Source organism: Ursus americanus, chromosome 5, assembly GCF_024610735.1.
Source record: "Ursus americanus isolate L20-20 chromosome 5, mUrsAme1.1.p, whole genome shotgun sequence".
NCBI lineage: Eukaryota > Metazoa > Chordata > Mammalia > Carnivora > Ursidae > Ursus > Ursus americanus.
In genome coordinates, this window is record NC_142131.1 from 25,601,092 (window position 1) to 25,622,501 (window position 21,410).

The 21,410-nt window shown below is 36.8% G+C and overlaps 1 protein-coding gene and 1 pseudogene across 7 annotated transcripts in view; both read right to left on the reverse strand.

Moving 5' to 3' along the window:
• The window catches only part of ATG10 (autophagy related 10), a 247,759-nt gene that overhangs the window by 51,037 nt on the left and 175,312 nt on the right, over positions 1-21,410 (reverse strand). The gene's annotated exons all lie outside the window — the stretch shown is intronic.
• On the reverse strand, positions 1,117-20,067 carry LOC148110056 (rRNA-processing protein FCF1 homolog pseudogene; annotated as a pseudogene).

The window sequence follows — 21,410 nt, forward strand, 5'->3', positions numbered from 1 at the left end:
TGGTAAACACATGAGGATTTTGGATGGGATTTAGAAAGCCTAACTCCAAAAGTAAGGGTACTGGAAACAGATCAGTCCTTACAGCAACTGAAGCCCAGCTTCGAAACATCTCAATCCTTAACTGGATCAATGTGATCAGAAATTGTTAGTGCCCTAAGCTAGCTGCCTGCCTAAAGCAGAAATAAATCCTCTCTGGAGAAAAATAACATTTTACAGAGCCTTAGATTATCTCTCTAAGTGTTATACTCACAACATCTGGATCCTAATGAAAAGAAGCTATTAAATATGTAGATAGATGAAAAGATTTCGCCAAAACCGAAGAGAAAAAACAGACAATAGAAACAACCCCATGATCCAGATAAAGAATTTTGCAGATATGGACTTCAGACTTCTATTAATATATTCAGGACAAGCTTGAGCATTTTGGTAGGAAACTGGACTTTTTTTAATGAACTAAATTAAAACGCTAGACACGAAAATACTATAACTCAAATTTAGATCTCAATGAAAGGCTTTCATAGCATATTTACACAGATGAAACTGGAAGATAGGTCAGGGGAAAAAATCTAGAATGAAGCATAGAAAAACAAAAATGGAAAGGAAAAGAGCATGACAGACATATAATATATGGTAAAGAGGTCTAAATACCAGTAATTAGAGTCACCAAAAAAGAATAGAGAGCCTTGGGCAGAAGCAATATATTTAAAGAGGAAATGGCCACAAATTTTCAAAAAACAATGGAAAACATCAAGCCACACATTCAAAGGGAACCATGAATCTCAAGGAGGATAAAGACTAGAAAACATACATATAATGGCTAAAAAAACCAAGAAGTTAATCTTGAAAGCAGCCAGAGGGGGAAAAAAAAACTACCTTCAAAGAAGCCACAGTGAGACTGATAGCTAGACAGTACTACATCTATAGAAGAAATCATATCTTTTATTAAAAACCTTCCCATAAAGAAAACTCCAGACCCAGATGCTTCATTGATTAATTTTCCCAGACATTTAAAGAAGAAATAACATGAACATAACATAAACTTCTCCAGAGAATACGAAAAAAAAGATCCCTTCCCAACCCATCTTATGAAGATAATGTACCCTTGGTATCTGAAACTAAAAAAAAAAAAAAAAGAAAAGAAAGAAAAGTTATAGGCCAATATGAATGAAAATGTCCTAAGCAAAATATTGGCAGACAAAATCCAGCAATATAGTGCAGGGGAAGTATATTAAAACCAAATTGGATTTTTTCCCCAAGAATGTAAGATTAATTTAACATTCAAAAATCAATGTAATTTACCATATTAAGAGAGTAAAAGAGAAGTCATTGATCATCTCAGAAGATGCAGATAAAGCACTGAATTAAAAAAATCAACATCTCAAAAACACTGAGTAAACTAGGAATAGGAGGAAACTTCCTCAATCACATAAAGAATACCTACAATAAAACCTAATGTAAATCTCATGCTTAAAGTATTGGAAGATTTCCCTTTAAATTGGGAATGAGATACCCATATCACCACTTTTATTCAACAACATACTGGAGGCCATAGACAAAGCAAGAAGCTAAGAAAATTCAATAAAAGATATGGCAGACCTATAAGTATAAGATATTAAAGGGAAAAAATTAACTAAATTAAAGGAGGGATAGACCTTATTCAAATTGGAAGAGTCAATATTGTAAAAATTTCCACTAACTCCAAGTTGATCTCAGATCTAATTTAATACCAAAGTCCCAGAATGAATTTGTGGAAATTGATAAGCTGCTTATAAAATTTAAATGAAAATGAAGAGTCCAGAACAGCTAAGAAAAAGAAGAATGAAATAAAGCAATTTCCTCCACTGGATATCAAGACTTATTATAAACCTACAGTAATAAAGATAGTGTGATACTGACAAAAAGACAGACAACTGAATAAACAGAGAATCCAGAAACAGACCTATTCATATGTGGAAATTTAACATGCAACAAAGGTGACAGAGCAGTGTGGAAAGGACAATCTTCTTGATAAATGGTGCTGTGCCACCAACTGGATATTCATATGGAAAAAAATGAAATTTGACCTATACCTCAAATCACAAACAAAAACCAGTCCCAGTGGCTCATAGAAATAATCTGAAAGGTAAAATAATAAAGCATTTAGGCAACACAGCTGCCCAATAGCACAATTAACAGCCACATGTGTCTATTTAAATTTACTAAAATTTAATAAAATTTAAAATCCAATTCCTCAGTCACTCTAGCCACATTTCCAGGGCTCAAGAGCCATGTGTGTTTAATGACTATTGAATTGGATAGTACAGATATAAACATCTGTATTTTTAGATAAATTTCTGTTGAACAGCACTGTACATAGACTACCTTCATGACCTTGGACTAGACAATTATCTCAGTCTACAAAAAGCACAAACCATGAAAAGAGTCATAAATTAGACTACATTAAAACAAAAACTTCTGATTATCAAAAGACACCAGCAAAGAAATCAGAAATCAGGCTACCGTGTAGGAGAAGCTATCTGCTATACATATATCCACCAAACTCATACCCAAAATATACAAAAAAGTCCTACAAGTCAGGAGGAGAAAGGCAACCCAATAGGACAAAAAAAAAAAAAAAAAAAAAAAAGCAATAGACCTGAACAGGCACTTCACAAAAGAACGTATCAACCTCATTAATTATCAGGGAAATCAAATTTAAACCACAATGAAATACTAAAACACATTCACCAAAATGGTTAATTTTTAAAAGAATGACAATGTCAAACAGTGGTCAGAAGATAGAGCAACTGAAATTCCTATGCTGCTGACAGGAGTGTTTATTGATACAATAGATTTGGAAAACTAGTATTACCTAGTAAAGTTGAAAATACTTATACTCTATGACCCAGCAATTCTATTCTTGGCATATACCTAAGAGAAGTACATACATATAGGCATCAAAAGACACAATCACAGAATGATCGTAGCTAAAACTTGGCGGGGGGCGGGTCATAAATCTATTGATAGTAGAAAGATGAATAAATTGTGGTATAGTCATACAATGAAATAGTGTACTATACAGCAATAAAAATCAATAAACTCCTGCTGTATGCAACAACATGAATGAATCTCACGAACATGAATTTGTGCTCAGTAACCAGAATTAAAAGAATACAGTACATGGTATATGATTCCATTTATATAAAGTTCAAAAAACAGGCAAAACTAAAACAAGGTTTTAGAAATCAGACAATGGTTTTATTTATGGAAAAGGCAAAGAAAGTGATTGGAAGCAGGCATGAGGTGGGGGCTTCTGAGATTTCAGAAATGGACTTCTTGACTGAATAGTGGCTACACAAGTAGAATCACTACATGAAAATTAATATCTGCATATATCAGACTGGTATGCTTTTGTTAATATAGGTTGTACTTCCATTAGAGAATGTTCAAAAACAAATCAGCTCCTTTGATGTACATGCCATCAGATTCTAAAACCTTCCACCCTCTTCTCATTGCTGTTATTTATTGATATAGCCTCTAAAATTTTAGCATTTGATTCAGTCTTCCCTTCTACCTCAAGTCCCGCTATCATCTAAGGTAACTCTATATCCATGTGGATGACCCATGCAACATTCTGATCTCTCTTTCTTGAATTCCACTTCAGCTAAGTACTCCAACAGCCTCACCGAGGAATTTATCAACATCAAAAGTCACTCCCCCCTCTAAAATCATTGTCAGACCAAAATATTCTATCTTTTCAGATCTCTTAGAAGATTCCCAAGACTTCAGTTCTTTAATCTCATGGGAACCTCTGCCCCACATTTTCCATGAGCTCACCTCCTTTCTTCCTATTTAAGCTTAGATTCTATTCTTAGTCATTTCAATCACTTTCTTACCAATACTGTCAATTTCCTTACCTACTGTCTTTCCATTTTGCAAAATCCCGATTTTGGCTGATTTTTTTTGCTCTTGCACCCAGGTTGCTGAGCACTGCTGGAGAAGATCACATAACTTGGCTTGCCTCAAGTGGACCCTCCATGTCTCTTCCTGTCCTGACATATTTCTCTAGTCTACTCTTCCATCCCCCATGGAAGGAAGTCAAATCTTCTCCATTCTTTCTAAAGCTATGAACTCCCTCTCTGTCAGCAGATGAGTTTGCTTCCAACTTCACAGAAAATATAGAAACCATAAAATATCCTTTTCTTGCCAAACTAAAAATATATCTGAATCCATAACCATATCTTGTTCTTTATAACTTCTGTTAAAAAGGAAGAGTTGTCTCTTGTCCCTCCATCACCCCCAGCTTTTCTGGGACTTTGTTCCTTCAATTCTCTTTTTCCTATATCTTCCTTCTCTGTTGGCTCTTTCCTATTGGTTTTTAAAATACCCAAGTCCTTTCCAGCTTAAAAAAAAAAATCAACTACAGTGAAAAATAAAATCCTCCTTCCCCTCCATTTTTCTCTCAAAGAATCATCCGAGCTTCCTCCCCAGTTAATGACAAGAATATTAATTTTGTGTCTCCTTCCTCATCCCCCTTTCAGGAATCACACCACAACAGTCTGTTTACTCACCATAGCTACACAAACGACCTGGTTGTGGTGGAGCACACTTCAGTTTTTCTTACCTGGCTTTTCTGCACACTCAGTATGTCCGCAGTGCTGAAACCCACCCCTCCCTAGGTTCCAGGGCCTCAACACCTCCCGCGTTTCCTCCTATACTTCTGCCCACCCTTTCTTAGGGCCTTTCGTAGACAGTCTTCTGCTCACCTCTTAAGTGATAGAATGCTTCAGAATTCTCTTTTAGGCCATTTTCTCTTTTCATTTTATATATGCTTGGATGACCTCATTGACTCCCATGGCTTCAGTTACTATTTATTGCTGATAATGTCCAAATCCACATTTCTATTTCTGGCATGTCTCATGAGGTTCAGAGACATGACACCTGGATGTCTTGCATGCTCTGTTCTCTAAACTTAAGATCTTGAAAACTGAACTCATCCCATTCCTCCTTTGTGAGTGGTATCATCCACCACCCACATTCCCCAGCACTGTAATTTCACCTCCTAAACAGAGTTTCTCTTTATCTCTAGTATCATCCTTTATTTCCACATGCCTCCACCCCAATTTAGGCCATCATCATATTTTTCTTGGGTGACCTCTTCTTGCTCCTAACTGCCCTCCTTCTTCCAGTCTTGTTTCCTTCCAATCATCTCCCTACTAGAGCCAGAGAAGGCAACTGCTTGTTTAAACATTTGTCTTATCACTAAATTATAAGACTCATAAGAATAGAGACCATGTCAATCTTGCTAACTTATCAATTACTATAGTATCTGGTACAGAGTAAGATTCAAGAATATTTATGTAAGAGATAAGTAAATTGGTATCAGTGATTTCATCTAATATGGAAATACTGTAGAAATAGCCCTAAAGACTTCATACAGATGCAATATCTGCTTTTATTCTCCACTATACCCCAGAGTCTAGCACAAGTCTGGTCCACATTTGTTGAATCAATGAATGAGAATAAAAATAAAATATGAGACATTAATGTGCTTTGCAAAATGACATATAAAGTGCTATAGAGGGTGCTTAGGTGTCTCAGTTGGTTAAGCATCCAACTCTTGATTTCAGCTCAGGTCATGATCTCAGGGTTGTGAGATCAAGCCCCACCTCAGGCTCCATGCTGTGTGTGTAGCCTGCTTAAGATTCTCCTTCTCCCTCTTCCCCTTGCCCTCTCTCCAATAAATAAATAAATAAATAAATAAATAAATAAATAAATAAATAAATAGTGCTATACAAATAAATATAAAGTGCTATAAAGTGTTAACATGCAAAGAATAAAGCAGTACTATTTCTCATACAGAAAAGAACTTGCCAGTTTACGACTGCCACCTCGACCCTACCACTGTTCTCCCTATTCCGTTCCCCACTTTATTTTTTCCCATAGCAGACTACGTAATTTACTTATTTTTTCTGTTTATTGATATCTTCCCCCACTAGAATGTAAGTTCCACTAGAGCAGTAATTTATATCTTCTGTTACGGAACACATACTAGGTGCTCAATGAATATTATGAAATTAACTATATCTGGGACTGTACTAGATATGTTAAATATTTTATCCTATTAATCTTATTTTTTTATATGAGCAATCACCTGATTTATAAAAAGATGCAACAATATTTAAAATGATACAAAATATCAATTTCAAAACATCAAAAAGTGACTGTATTTAACATACTCAGCTCATAACAGAGCAAATGGGTAAGAAGAATAATTCATGGTATAGCGTATTGCTAATATGAACTGGCAACAGAAAAAGTTGGTAAAGGAAGGCAGAGGAACTCTATCTTTTAAGAATTAGAACCAAGGGGCTCCATAATCATCTGGCATCCACTCAATGTTGTACCTGTGGTTAGAAATGTACATGATGGGAACTCCAGGGATCTTCCGGATCCTTTGTTTAAGGTCCCGCTCAACTGTGGCCACAATGTTAACACTTACGCTGAGTTACTCTCTGTACTAAGCAGTCATCTGCATAGGTTCCTTTGTGTGTGCACGGTAATCATTCAAATCTTGGATCCTTGGCAATCCTTAGAGCCACTCGATACTTTTGCCCCGGTTTCTCAATTTCAGCCATTACACAGTCAGTTATACAAGGGATACACTTGGCATATACAGTCCATCATTGACTGTACTAAGTCAAGTTTGGCTTTAATGGAAAAGTTGATAAAGTTGGTATCAACCAGGATGTGGTAAGGTGGGCCTAGCTGTATGTTATACTGGAAGAACAAGCAGGAAGGATGTTGGGGGACTTCTCTTTCCTTGAGTGCAATGGGATCTTTCTTTTCTTTTTAGGATTTAATCTATCCTTTTCTTTAAGCCTCTGATCTCGGAGACTAAGCATTCGCTTCATGGTCACATATTTTCTTGCTTTCTTGTGCTTCCCCATGTTCACGCCGTACTCCTGTTTCTTCCGGAATCACCTATCTTATTAATCTTAAAAATAACACTCTAGCTAGATCCCTTTATCTCTATTTTAGTGATTTTTAAAAAGTCTCATAGAAGTTACATATTCCTTAAGATATACAACAATATTGCAGGAAGAAACCAAAAGGTAAGACAAACCAGAAGCACAAATAAGATGTAGAAAAAATTTGGTATATATCAGTCATTACAATAAAAGTTAACAGATTAAACTCGTTGGTTTAAAGACAAAAATTTATGACTTTCTAAAGTACAGCAATGTAGGAAAAAATATGTATAGTACTTAAACATAAGAACACTATAGTTCTGGTGCCAGCCAAGATGGAGTAAAACTAAAAAACCAAAACTTAAAGAGCAGGTATCCTAGGACTCTGAAAACTTAGCAATAGTAGCAGATTGGAAAGAGTAGCGAACTTGAAGAAAAACTTTCATGGGAGTAAATTCCCTGATTTTTCTTCTTCTCTCTTCTAGCTTTGACCCAAGGGTTGTCCCACTGTGGAATTGTGTAAGAAGCATGGACAATAAAAACACTGGGATAAACCCCTCTTTGGTCAGACAACCAGGAAAAGGGGTCTCTGTGAGTTGAAGAAGATGGGAGGAAGAACTTCTGATGTTTTCTTTCCCTCTTTTTCTCTCTCACAGTCCTGCCCCAAAGGTGGTCCCAGTCATGGACCTGCAACTGCCGTGGCAGCCTAAAACTTTGAGAAAAATAAACAAAACAAAAGAAAAAATCTGTTTCTGGTCAGGGCAACTGAGAAAAGGAGATGTTGTGATATGAAGACTGTGGAGGAACACATGTTGGTTTTTCTCCTTCTCTTTTCTCCTGCTGCTTTGTCTCCAGGGTAGTCCCAGTCACATGGAACTATACTCACAGCAACAGGCTAGAACTCCAAGAGAAGCTCTGTCTTTCCAGGCAGAAGACCAGGAAAAAGAGCCTCTAAGACCCAGAAAGCACGGGAGAAGTGCTGGGGCATAGACAGCTGGAGAAATGGATCCCCTAAATCCGTATCCAAACAGATACACGTCCCAGGCTCACGCCTAAGCTGTGTATGTCCAGGACAGATCCAAACCAGCCTAGCAAAAACTGTGAGAACTGAACTGCAATTTAAAATATTACTCAAGTCTCAGAGTAATGCCTGAGAAGTGCGTGCAAAGGAGAGATGTAAAGCAGCACAGCAAATGCTTAGAAAATTAAAGTGACACTGGAAACGCCACTCAGAGAAGATGAGACAGAACTTGCAGGCTGAACCTCAGTGGGATGATAGCCCGCTAAGATAAACAAACAAGCGAAATCAACATTCTCTTCTTTCATGATCTAACAGTCAAATGACCGGGATATAATTTAAAATTACTTGACGAACCATGAACCAGGAAAATTTGACCAATTCTCAAGGGAAAAGACAGATGCCAATCTCAGGATGTCCTAAATATTGGATTATTACACGAAGACATTAAAGCAGCTATTGTAAACATGCCATAGGAGGTAAAGGTAAGCACTCCTGAAATGAATGAAAAAATAGAAGTTCTCCACAGATATAAATAAAAAAAAGAACCAAGTGGAAACTCAGAAAAATACAGTATCTGAAATGAGAAATTCATTGGATGGGCTCTCTGGCAGAATGACAATGACAAAGGAACAAATTAGAAAATATGAATATAGATCAGTACAAACCACCCAATCTGAAGAAGGGAGGAAAAAAAGATTTCAAAAATTGTGGGACTCTATAAAAGGGTCCAAGACCATTCATGTCCCCAGAAAAACATCAAGAAAACAATCTGTAGATTAATATCTCTCATGAAAATAAATACAAAAATCCTCAACAAAGCATTAGTAAATTGAAGCCCATATATATATATATATATAGAGAGAGAGAGAGAGAGAGAGTAATATATCATGACCAAGTGGAATTTATCCCTGGATTGCAGGCCTGGTCCAATATTTGAAAATTAATCAGTGTAACTCACCATATTAATGGACTAAAGAAAACAATCCGATGACCATTTCAATAGATGCATAAAAAGCCCTTGACAAAATTGAACATCTATTCATGATGTTTAAAAATTTCTCATCAAGCTAACAAAGGAGGGAATTTCCTTAAGGAGGATCTAGTAAAGGGCATCTACAGCTAACATTTTATTGAATAGAAAATAGAATTAATTACATCTAACAGAGAAATATTGAGTGCTTTTCTTCTAAGATCAGGGAAAAAGCAAAGGTGTTGTCTCTTGTATTAATCAAGATTCTCCAGAGAAAGAGAACCAACAGGGTGTGTGTGTGTGTGTGTGTGTGTGTGTGTGTGTGCATGCACGGGTGTGTTTAATAGATAGACAGATAGACAGATAGATAAAAATTTATTTTAAGGAATTGGCTCACATGATTGTGGCAGCTTTGCCAAGTCCAAAATATGCAGGGTAGGCTATCAGCCTGGAGACCCACGGCAGAGTATTTAGAATTCAAAAGCAGTTTGCTGGCAGAGTTTCTTCTTGCCTGGGGAAGCCAGTCCTTTTCTATTAAGGCCTTCAACTGATTGAATGTGGCACGTGCACATTATGGAGGGTAACCTGCTTTACTCAAAGTCTACTGATTTGTATGTGAACTTCATCTAAAAAATACCTTCACAGAAATATCTAGAATAATGTTTGACAAATACCTGGGCACCACGGCCTAGTCAACTTGACATATAAAATTAACCATCACAGCTCTCATCACGCCTATTCAACATTATTCTGGAAGTCTTAGCCAGTGTAACATGGCAAGAGAAAGGACAAAAAGGCATACGGGTTAAAAAGGAAAAAAATAAAACTGTCTTTTTTCACAGATGACACAATTATCAACATAGAAAAGCCCCCAAACTATAACAAAGCTCCTAGAACTAATAAGTGAATTTAGCAAGGTCTCAGGATATATGGCCAATATATAAAAATTAATTGTATTTCTATTTCTATATAATAACAATGAACAGTGGAATTTGAAATTAAAAAAGAATACCAACTATAATAGCATTAAGCCCTGAAATATTTAGGTAAAAATTTAAGAAATACATATAAGATCTATATGCTTAAAACTATAAAAAACACTGATGAAAGAAAGCAAAAAAGACATACAAAAATAGAGTTACACTTTTTCACACATTGGAAGACTCATTATTATTAAGATGTCATTTCTCCCCAAATTGATCTACAGAGATCAGACAGAATTCCAATTAAAATTCCAAATTTTGGGATATTGACAGCTGGTTCTAAAATTTATATGGAAAGGCAAAGGAATAGCTGACACAATTTCGAAAAAGAACAATGCTGAGACTTACACTCTGAATTCAAGACTTAATATAAAGCTACAATAAGCACAGCAGTGTGGTATTGGTGAAAGGACAGAAAAATAGATCAATGGAAAAGAAAAGAAAGTCTAAAAATAGATCCACTCATATATGGCCGATTGATTTTTGACAAAGGTACAAGGTAACTCCATCAAAAAAGAATAATCTCTCAACAAATTGTAGCAGACCAACTGGACATCCACGCGCAAAAAAAGAAAATAAACCTGAACCCATACTCATACCTTACACAAAAATTAACTCAAAATGGATCACAGATATGTGTAAAAATTAAAGATTTAAAATAGCTCGGAAAAAGTCTTTGTGATCTTGGGCTCGGCGAAGAGTTATCTGATAGAATACTAAAAGTACAGTACGAAAATATTTTTTGATTAACTGGACTTCCTATTATTTAAAAACTTTTGCTCTTTGAGCAACACTACTAAAAGAATCAAAGAATTCACACACTGGGAGAAAGTGTTTGTACATCACATATCTGTAAAGGACTTATATCTAGAATATGTAAAGAACTCTCAAAATCCAATAATGAGAATACAAAGCATCCAATTAAAAAATGGGCAAAAGATTTGAAAAGATATTTCACCAAAGAAAATACAGGAATATGAAACAAGCACATCAAAAAGATACTCAACACCATTAATCATTAAGTAAATGCAAAATAAAACCACATTGTGATATTATTCTACACTAACTGATATGGTTAAAATACATTTTAAAACTGACAATACCAAGTGCTGGTGAGGATGTGGAACAAATGGAAAGCTCAGAAACTGCTGGTGAAATGCAAAATGTTTCAGATACTGCAGAAAACAGTCTAGTGTTTTGTTTTGGGTTTTTTTTTTTTTTATAAATACTTACTGTATAGACTAATAATCTTACTCCTAAGTATCCAAGAGAAATGAAAACTTACATCAGCAAACCATGTTAATGAATGTTTATAGCAGTGTTATTCTTTGTAAAAAATATATGTATTATTGAAGTATAGTTGACATACGGTAGTGTTATTCTTTTTTTTTTTTATTTAAGATTTTATTTATTTATTTGAGAGAGACTGCAAGACAGAGCACAAGCAGGGTGAAGGGCAGAGGGAGAAGCAGACACCCCACTAAGCAGGGAGCCCAATGTGGGGCTCAATCCCGGGACTCTGGGATTATGACCCAAGCCGAAGGCAGACGCTTAACCAACTGAGCCAACCCAGGCGCCCCAGTGGTGTTACTCTTAATCGACAAAAAAGTGAAAACAACCCAAGGTCCTTCAGCTGGTAAATGGGTAAACAAAATGTTGTACTTTCATATAATGAAATACTATTCAACAATACAAAGTTAAAACTAGCAATATACATCTCAACATGAATGAACTTCAAAGTTGTGCTAAGTGAAAGAAACCAGGCTCAAAACCCTATAGAGTAGTCCCTTCCCCTTATCTGTGGGGGATATATTCCAATACCCGGAGATGCCTGAAACCAAAGACAGTATCAAACTCTATATATGTTATGTTTTTCCTGTACATACAGACCAATTATAAAGTTTAATTTATAAATTAGGCAGAGTAAGAGATTAATAACAATAATTAATAATGAAAACAATTATAACAATATACTGCAAAAAAGTGTGAATGTGATCTCAAAGTATATTTTTGTACTGCACTTACTCTTTTTATTTTTATTTTTTTTAGTATAGCTGACACACAATGTTAGTTTCAGGTGTACAATATAGTGATTTGACAAGTGTATACATGATGCTATGCTCACCACAAGTGTAGCTGCCATCTGTTACCATATAAGCCTATTACAGTGTCAGTGACTGTATACCCTACGCTGTGCCTTTTATTCCCATGACTTATTCATCCTTTAAGTGGAAGCTTGTATCTCCCTCTCCCCTTCACCTATTTTGCCTGTCACCTGTCCCCACCTTCTGCTCCAGCAACCACCAATTTGTTCTTTGTATTTACAAGTCAGATTCCGCTTTTTGTTTGTTTGTTTCTTCATTTTTTTTTTTATTTTTTAGATTACACATATGAGTGATATCATATGGTGCTGGGGAAAACTGGACAGCTACATGTAAAAGAAGGAAAGTGGACCATTTTCTAAGACCATACACAAAAACAAATTCAAAATGGATTAAAGACCTAAATGTGAGACCTGAAATTAAAAATCCTAGAAGAGAGCACAGGAAGTAATTTCTCTGACATCAGCAGTAGCGACTTCTTTCTAGATATGTCTCCTCAGGCAACAGAAACAAAAGCAAAAATAAACCATTGGGACTATATCAAAATAAAAAGGTTTTGCACAGCAAAGAAACTATGAATAAAACAAAAAAGCAGCCTACTGAAGGGAAGATATTTGCAGATGATATATCCTATAAGGGGTTAATATCTAAAATATACAATGAATTGGGGCACCTGGGTGGCTCAATCAGTTAAGCATCCAACTCTTGATTTTGGCTTAGGTCATGATCCCAGGGTCATGAGATCAAGCCCTGCGTCAGGCTCCACACTGGGCATGGAGTCTGCCTGAGGTTCTCTCTCCCTCTCTCTTCCGCCCCTCCCCCCACTCACACTAAATAAATAAATAAACAAACAAACAAAATCTTAAATAAAGGTCAACAGACATGTGAAAAGATGCTCAACACACTAATCGTCAGGGAAATACAAATCAAAACTACAATGAGATACCACTTCACACCTGTCAGGATGGCTAAAATCAAAAAGACAAGAAACAACAAGTGTTGGTAAGGATGTGGAGAAAAGGAAACCCTCCTGCACTGTTGGTGGGAATGTAAATTTGTGCAGCCACTCTGGAAAACATTAGGGAGGTTCTTCAGAAAATTAACAATAGAAACATCACCCTTCTGATGATGATGTAAGATGATAAAATGTGATATGTGATAAGATGAACTGAGGTGAATGACATAGGCATTGTGATGTAGTGTCAGGTTACTACTGACTTTTTCTTTTTTTTAAAGATTTTATTTATTTATTTGACAGAGAGAGACAGCAAGAGAGGGAACACAAGCAAGGGGAGTGTGAGAGGGAGAAGCAGGCTTCCCGCCGAGCAGGGAGCCGGATGCGGGGCTTGATCCCACCCGGGATCGTGACTCGAGCCGAAGGCAGACGCTTAATGGCTGAGCTACCCAGGCGCCCCACTACTGACTTTCTGAGGTTCTGTCAGAAAGAAGATCATTTGCTTCCAGATCATGGTTGACCACTGATAACTGAAACCTCAGACAGGAAAACTGTGGGTAAAGGGGACTACTGTATATTGTATAAATCTATATATGACATTTTGGGAAAGGCAAAATATAGGCACTGAGAACAACAGTTGGGATGGGAGAAAGTGCTGACTGCCCGGAGAGGTACCTGGGAGTCTGGGGCAGGTGAAGGAACTGTTCAGTATCCTGATTGTGGCAAGAGTTACACAACTCTATGCATTTGCCAATACTCACCAAACTGTACACCAAAAAAGGTCAATTTTACTATATGAAATTTTTAAAGTAATGTTCTATTTAACAGGAAAAAAATAAACCAGAGAAAGATGAATAATTAAAAGTAGAGAAAGATCTATCAAACAAATACTACCCAAAAGAAAGTTGGTGTAGCTATATTGATGTCAGGCAAAATAATCTTTGGGCAACTTTCCCAAAGACATATAGCTTGTAAGGAGCAGATCCAGCCTTTAGCCCAACTCTTTTCTTGCTATAAAGTCTATGCTCTTTTTATTATATCTAAATGACTCAGATTCTAGTTATTAAGACTTAGGAAATTTACTAATTAAAAAGAAAAGTTGGAGAAAATCCCTCACAAGCCAAAAATTTCACCATGAAATAAATGCAGTTTTCATATTTTGAGAAAAATCAGTAAATATTCTTCCGGAAAAGTGTTTACTTAACTAATATTGGTGAGACTGTTTTTGTTTGACTTGGAGATTTTTTTACCTTGTTTTCTTTTCATGATAATAGAAACAATCCATCACTCCCACCCAAAATTTCAAAATTTTTACTAAATTCTTTCTTTAAAAAATCAAATTTTTTTCTGAAATTGACTTCTAAAAAATAAATCAAATTATATAAGGTCTCTACCTCTGAAACTAAGAATACATTATATGTTAATTAATTGAACTTAAATTTTAAAAATGGTGAAAAAATTAACAAAAAAATCAGTATTAGCATTTAGAATTGAAAACCCCCCACAGCTGAGATAAATGATCAAAGGAACCTGTCTGGTTTCACTGAAACATCTGCAGAAAAAACTACAGGAAATGAGCTATGTAATGTATCCATGTGAGAGCTGAATGTGCATATGTACCTGAAAATGTTTAGGGCACATCACACTCCTTACCAGAACTTAAAAGTAAATCATCATATCAAGTAACATTTGCACTAACAAAATTAGGATTTTCAGTCTTCAGAACAGTCAGTGTGAAAGGTCATGCAAAACAGCAATTAAAGTTTCAAGCAAGTCCCCAAATCCCAAGAACCTATTCTAGCACTGTTCCCTTCTGGGATTTTTTTTTTTTTTCAATTAAAATACAATAGCTGCCTGTCCTTAGAATATTGCAAAATGGGAGCAATAACCTCTCAGACCATGGATTCAGGTTGTGGAATCTCTGGCTTTTGAAAGTGAGTTTAACGTTGAGGTCAAACTACAGAAAACATGTAGAAAATGTGCATCCTTTATCCTAGTCTTCTATTTTGGTTATTAAATGCAAATCTGGTTTATTTTGCTCACCTATATGTGGCCTAATATTACTTAGAATCTCTATGAATAAAATTTAGAATTGGCAGGTGAATTAAATGAAAACCTCAAGGGAAATACACTGCATTACTAGCTGAATCCCCTTAATCAACCTTCCCTAGGCCCAGTCCCTTCCTCATTTTTCACTCATATTTTCACTCTAAAAAATGAGGACTTCTCTTCTCCATGGACAGGGCACATAACATCACACAGTAATCAGGACTTGGACACAACACTCATAGATCAGGAAACAGACTTCGCTGCCTGCTAAACACCAGCCCTTGGCAAGAGTACTCAGGGCATTTGGGTCAGCTGAGGTCAGTCACCTGAGCCCCTGAACGTGAACTTGGTATGGATGCAAAAATCATTTTATCTATAGAGACAGACAGACAGACATAAAATCAGGGGCCCTTAAAATTTCCAAACCATCACCCGGAAAGTCACCACTGTCTTTAAACAGACTGATTTGGAAAACCTCCTATCTCAGAAAGACTGGTTGGTTATGCTGTACTTCAGATTGCTTTAGTCTCCACCCAATCCTGGAGGAAAAGAGTTGGGATGGTTAGGAGGATCCTGCCCCATTTGTTTTTTGTGGGCCAGAAGAAGACAGGAGAAATTTTCTTAAAGTAACATAGGGAACCAAGACCCAAGCCAGTGTTGGCAAGAGAGAGCTGAGGTTTGTGCATCAGAAAGATCACTCTCAAATACCAAGGTCATGGGACCAGAGAGTGTCAACACTACACAATAAAGTACTTGAAACCAGGCAGGAATGAGACAAGAGTAAAAGCACACTTTGCACAAGCAAGGAAGAAAGGGCGTCCTGGGTGATTTCCCTGAGCTAACTTGGCATGTCTGCAGATTGACCTTTGTATCTAAAGTATGAATGAGCTGAGTGAGCTCAAAGAAAAAAGGAGACACTACTGGCAGCTATGGAAACTTAAGATCCTTCATTTCCTTAACTGGCTACATTTTTTTTTTTTTTTTTTTACTATTATTATTCCAAGGGAGCTCGGAAACATACCCAGAGGGCCAAGAGTCTGTGCCTTGTGAAGTGCCCGGATGGACAGGTAAATTCAAACGTCCTGATCGTCTTCCTTCTGAGCCATACCAGTAGTTGTTAAAACTGACTTGTTTGACAGAATGAACTCCGTAACATCGAAGGCTACGGAATCTAAGAACACTTTTCATTCAATCACTCCACAAAATAACTTTAGCAGATGCAAAGGTGGGCCTGGCCACACTGATCTCAGCTAAGATCAAAAGGTTTTTTTCTCTGGGCAACCTGCTAGAAACAATACGGACATATATTCCTGACTCAACTCTCTCAAATGATAGACCTGACACGTCTCAATACTAAAATTTCCCTTGTCAAGAAACAAAGCAAGGTTAGTTGCCTAGCTTAACGTATCGAAGAGATCAGCAGTAATGGTCATTTAGCTTTTCCTGGTGATGACACTGATGTCAAACATGCTTGTGAAAAAATTAAATTAAATGTGGAAAATAAGCGACCATTTTACAGGACTTTTAAAGGTATTTTCTCCTTTATCAGCTGTTTGCAATTAAATTGAATGTGTGACAACCTGCAAATCAAGGTGGGGGGGAAGAAGGCTTTAGGAACTCTTGAATGGCTTATATAAGCAATCTTCTGTGATCTAAGCTGTTTACTGTTCTGACTGCTCTTTCATGGAGCTCCCCACTGGTTGCATATTAACAAATCTAAGTTTGAAAAACCTGCCTTGCTGCCTTGTGAGGGTTTGAGTACAGGCCCTTGCATTGTTGCTTATAAACAACTATTTGAATACGGCTGGGGGTGAGGGTGTGGGTAGGGAGAGAGCCTGCCAGAAAGGGTCATATTGATTAGAGGAAGCTACTTAGACATGTATTCAATTCAACTTAACTCCTTTTACCAGCAAGTGGTTTAAAAAATTGACTACAGTATCTGTAGAATTCTATTCTAGATGTATTGTAGGGTATGCTAAGATATGCCTGTCTCAATAGGATGTTGTAGGTTTAGCCACAGGCCCAGTAACAACTATGGATTGTAGAACAAAACTGCCCATGGCATGGCTCAGGGAGAAGCACTGTGGAGATGGATTCTCACAGGCCCAGATGGGCTACTTCTGTTCTTGCAGCCTTGGGACATTGCTGCCATGATCTGCCAATCCCATCACATAAAATACAGCACATTGAAATAGCTGAAGGTCTCTCCTGAGAAGGGAGATTCACTACCAGAACCCTTGGAATGCTATTTTGAATGAGAACTACAAAACTCTTTATTTAGTTGACTAAGTAAATACAACCCCTAAGTACCCTAGACCAGCTCCTTCCTCAATGAACTATCAGTTTGTGCCTGTAAATACACTGCTGTAGGAAACTTGAGGCTCATCAATTATTCTACTGACCACTGCAGTGCTATATTTTATATGAAACAGAAATTATGTCCACTGCTTTTCCTTTTCACAGTATTGATGGATTAATGATAATAATTACTCTCGTTCGTAGCATCAGTGCTAGGAATCACATGCATTAGCTTACATAATTCTCACAACAACCCAATGAGGTAGTCCTTATAATAATTCCCACATAGAAGAATTTTCCATTTTGAGAATGAGGAAAAGTCAAGTAATTTGTCCTTGGTCACAATGTTAATAAGTAGAACTTGAATAAGAACCCAAGCACTTCTGACTGCAGAGCCAAACTCCCAACCTGTTGAAAAATCTATCCTCGGGCCCAGCTATTTATTCCTGTAGCCGTCAAGGTTCAGTTACCAAAAAACAGAATCTACTCTGATTAGTTGAAGCCTCGTTGGGAGGGCTGAATAAACAAATTCCAAATGACTTTCCAAGAACAACTTCTAAGCTCTTACTGGAAAACTGGACAACATGGGCCCTACTGCTTCTTTTCAGATCAAGAATCTGCCATTCTAGAATCATACCCCCACTTCCATGATCAGAAACCTGTCTCTACTGTGGCCATCACCAGGGCCATACCACACCTGCTGCAATTCACACCAGCAAAACAATTGTCCCATCCTCTGCCTTCTGACACACCCAAAGCTGGTGACTGAACACTGGAGCCATACAGAGAACCTCATTAACCCTGCAGTGCTTCCAACAAAGCACAGCCTCCAACACTTCGGCCTTCGAAATCCTGCACACATGCATCCGATGTGATGAACCTAAAGCAAATTCAGACCCCTCTCTAAGAGGGAGATGGGGAATTATGTTTTAGCTTTCCAGTGTCTGCAATACAGGAAAAGCACAAGAGAGGGAGGGTAGGATGGATGTTGAGTTCTAATCCACAATAGCCACTACAAGTTCCAAAGATCTGGATGTCCTGTTGAGGGTTCTCCTGATTAGGGTTGCAAAATACTGTATGCCTAGGAAAAGTTTCCAGAGTTTTCATCAAATTCTCAGAGGTCCATGACCCAGAAAGGGGTCAGATCTACTTTAATATGTCTTTATTAATATGACAACATCTTGAGAACAAGATTAGCACTGTGGAAGGGACTAAGATAGTGATTAAGACAGAAGCTCTCAGGCTCACTAAGTTCAAATTCTGGTTCTACCATTTAGTAGATGTGTCACCTTTGGCAGGTTGTCTGATGCCTTCGTGCCTCAGTTTTTCCTTCTCTAAAATTTGGAGAACAGATTCAACCTAACAGGAGTGTTCAGAAGATTAAGTGAAATAATATGTGTATTCAGAAGAATGCCTGACACTTGAGAAATGTCCCCTAAATGTCAGCTATTGTTACCAGAATAATCCTTGGACAAGATAAATTCTAATCTCAAAAGACTTGCATTCATGCCCCATACATAAATTTATTTCCACTTTCATATGCTTATAGAAGAAGTGAGTACTTGATGTCCTGTGGCAGTAAACAGAAAGACAAGCACCCCTTTCTGTAGCGATAACCTCATTCTATTTAAAGAATACATTAATCTAGCAGCTAATTGCTGCCAGGAGGAACAGTTTAAGCCTGTGCCAAAACCAAATTTGCCAGTTTGGGAAGATGTTCTTTGGGACCCACATGGATAATACTTTGAAAGTATTCAAAATGGTAACTCTTAATTATTTGCAGGGGAGTGTATTAATAGTTACATCATCTGGCAGGCCCCTTCAGATACAATTTTACTCAGTCAAATATTCCATACAAGTCTTATTATCTGGGCAAGGTGGATGACTGATAATTCTTGCTGGCAAAAATCTCGCTATCTAATATCCTATCTTCTGTACTTAAAGGAGCAGGACTTACAGGCTTACACAGATTCTGCGCAATCATTTGTGCAAATCTAATAAGGCTTACAAAGAAAAAAGAAGTCTCAGCCCTGCTGGCAGGTGCTCCTGTGAGCCACCTCTGGACAACAGAAACAATGCTCAGTGTTGGCAAGAATGGAAATCAGATCCTTTAATTACGACCATATGTCAACTTCCTTAGTGTCTAAAACGTATGTGACAGCGAACTGCAAGAAAAAGTTACATTTCAGCTATTCATCAATAACTTCATTGCTCAACTACCTGGCTCCAGTCAGAAGCCTGGTTGACATCAGACTGTAGCACATTAAGAAGAACAATTATGACCAGTGTCAGCGAACACTTAAGGAAATGGGTTCTCTAACATCCTACTGATAGTAAGAATTAGCACACCTTTTCTCATATTGACATGGAGATATTTAACAAAATCTTTAAAAGTCAATACTTATTGACTCACCAATTTCACTTCAAAGAATTTATTCCAAAGAAATAATCTGACAACTACACAAATTATACATACAAGGATGTTCACTTAGGAATTGTTTATAATACAAACAATTAGAAAAGAACTCAATGTTCCAAGTATAAAATTGGTTAAAACAATTATGGCATGGCCTTGGAATGGAATTCTATGCAGTTATTAAAAGGAAAATTTAGATGTATTTAAATATTGACATGAAAAGATGTCTGTGATGTAAATTTCAAAAACCAGGTGCATAGTATAATTTCATTTGTATTTGTGTATATTTATATATAGTATATACATATATGTGAATATATGTATTACATATGTATATATAGTTATATAAATATATATATTTTTTAGTAAGCTATGCACTGAAAGGTTAACAATGGTACCATTGAATGTTTGAGATTATGAGTAATTTTTATTTTCTTCTTGCTACTCTGTATTTTGCTAAAAATTAACAGTATGTATTACTTTGATTAATCAGAAAAAAAGCGCAATTATTAAAAATGCAAGCCCAGATGACAGCACTTTTATCTGAGGACAGTCCAAAACACAAGATTCACAAATCCAGAATCATACAGAATTTCTAAACTCTTTCTTTGTATCTTGTATTAATACAGGAACGGGCAAACACAAATGCCTTAAGACAGGGAGGCAAAGTAAATAAGTGTAGACAAGGTCTGAGGCAATAAAGAAGGTAAGTGACTATGATTAACTACAGAGCACACATCCAGTTCAAAGGCATTCAAATTCAAAAAAATTTCAAAGCACTCAACATGCAGGCTGACTCTGAACAGGAAGCTGCTAATAAGGGCCTTTGCTGTATAAACCTAAACACACAATATATTACTGTAACTCTCACACAGCAACAATTGGACATCACTCTCTCCCCACCTCCTGATGTTGGTTTAAGTGGTATCTATAAAGGAGATCAGCCTTTCATATTTGCAAAATTATCTTCCTAAAATTTAACACAAGAAAAGTTTGTCTCTCTTGATAAACCTGTCTGCCTCCTTCCCTAACAGAATAGAAGCAATGGATTTAATTGGCTTTCCCTTTTTGTTACTTGTTGTTCAAGAAAACTGAGAAACGACCCTTAGCTTAGATTGTTCTGCTACAACTGTCTTTCCCCCCCCCCCACTACTTAGTTCTCATTCACTTGCTTTGATGGTTATAGTATATGCGTTACTCTTATATTGGGCTGTATGTCTACACCACTTGCAATATTTCTGAAATTCAGACTGGACAGAGAGAAGTAGAAATAAATTAACATAGTGAAAAAATCAGCACGCAGTACAATAATTGTAATGGCTTGCACACATACTTCATACACTTCGGTATTATCCCTACTTACTGTCCAAATTTTAAACTATAAAATATAAGCTGTAAATAAAATACGGGGAACGTAACAGCTCACATGGAAAAGAATCAGGAAAACAACAAGCAAAAAAAAGAAGCTGAAGGGGGTGTAGGAAGTGGAATGAAAAAAAATGTGCAATAATTGCAGGGTAGAATATGTGCAGTCACCACTGTGCCAAAAATAAGATAAAACAAATAGCATCTTTCTTAGGAAGCTTGTACCCTTACGGGGGACTCAAAGCCTTTCTGGATAAGTGTGTCTGCAGAGTCTACCTTCCATCCCCTTCCAGCCCTGTGC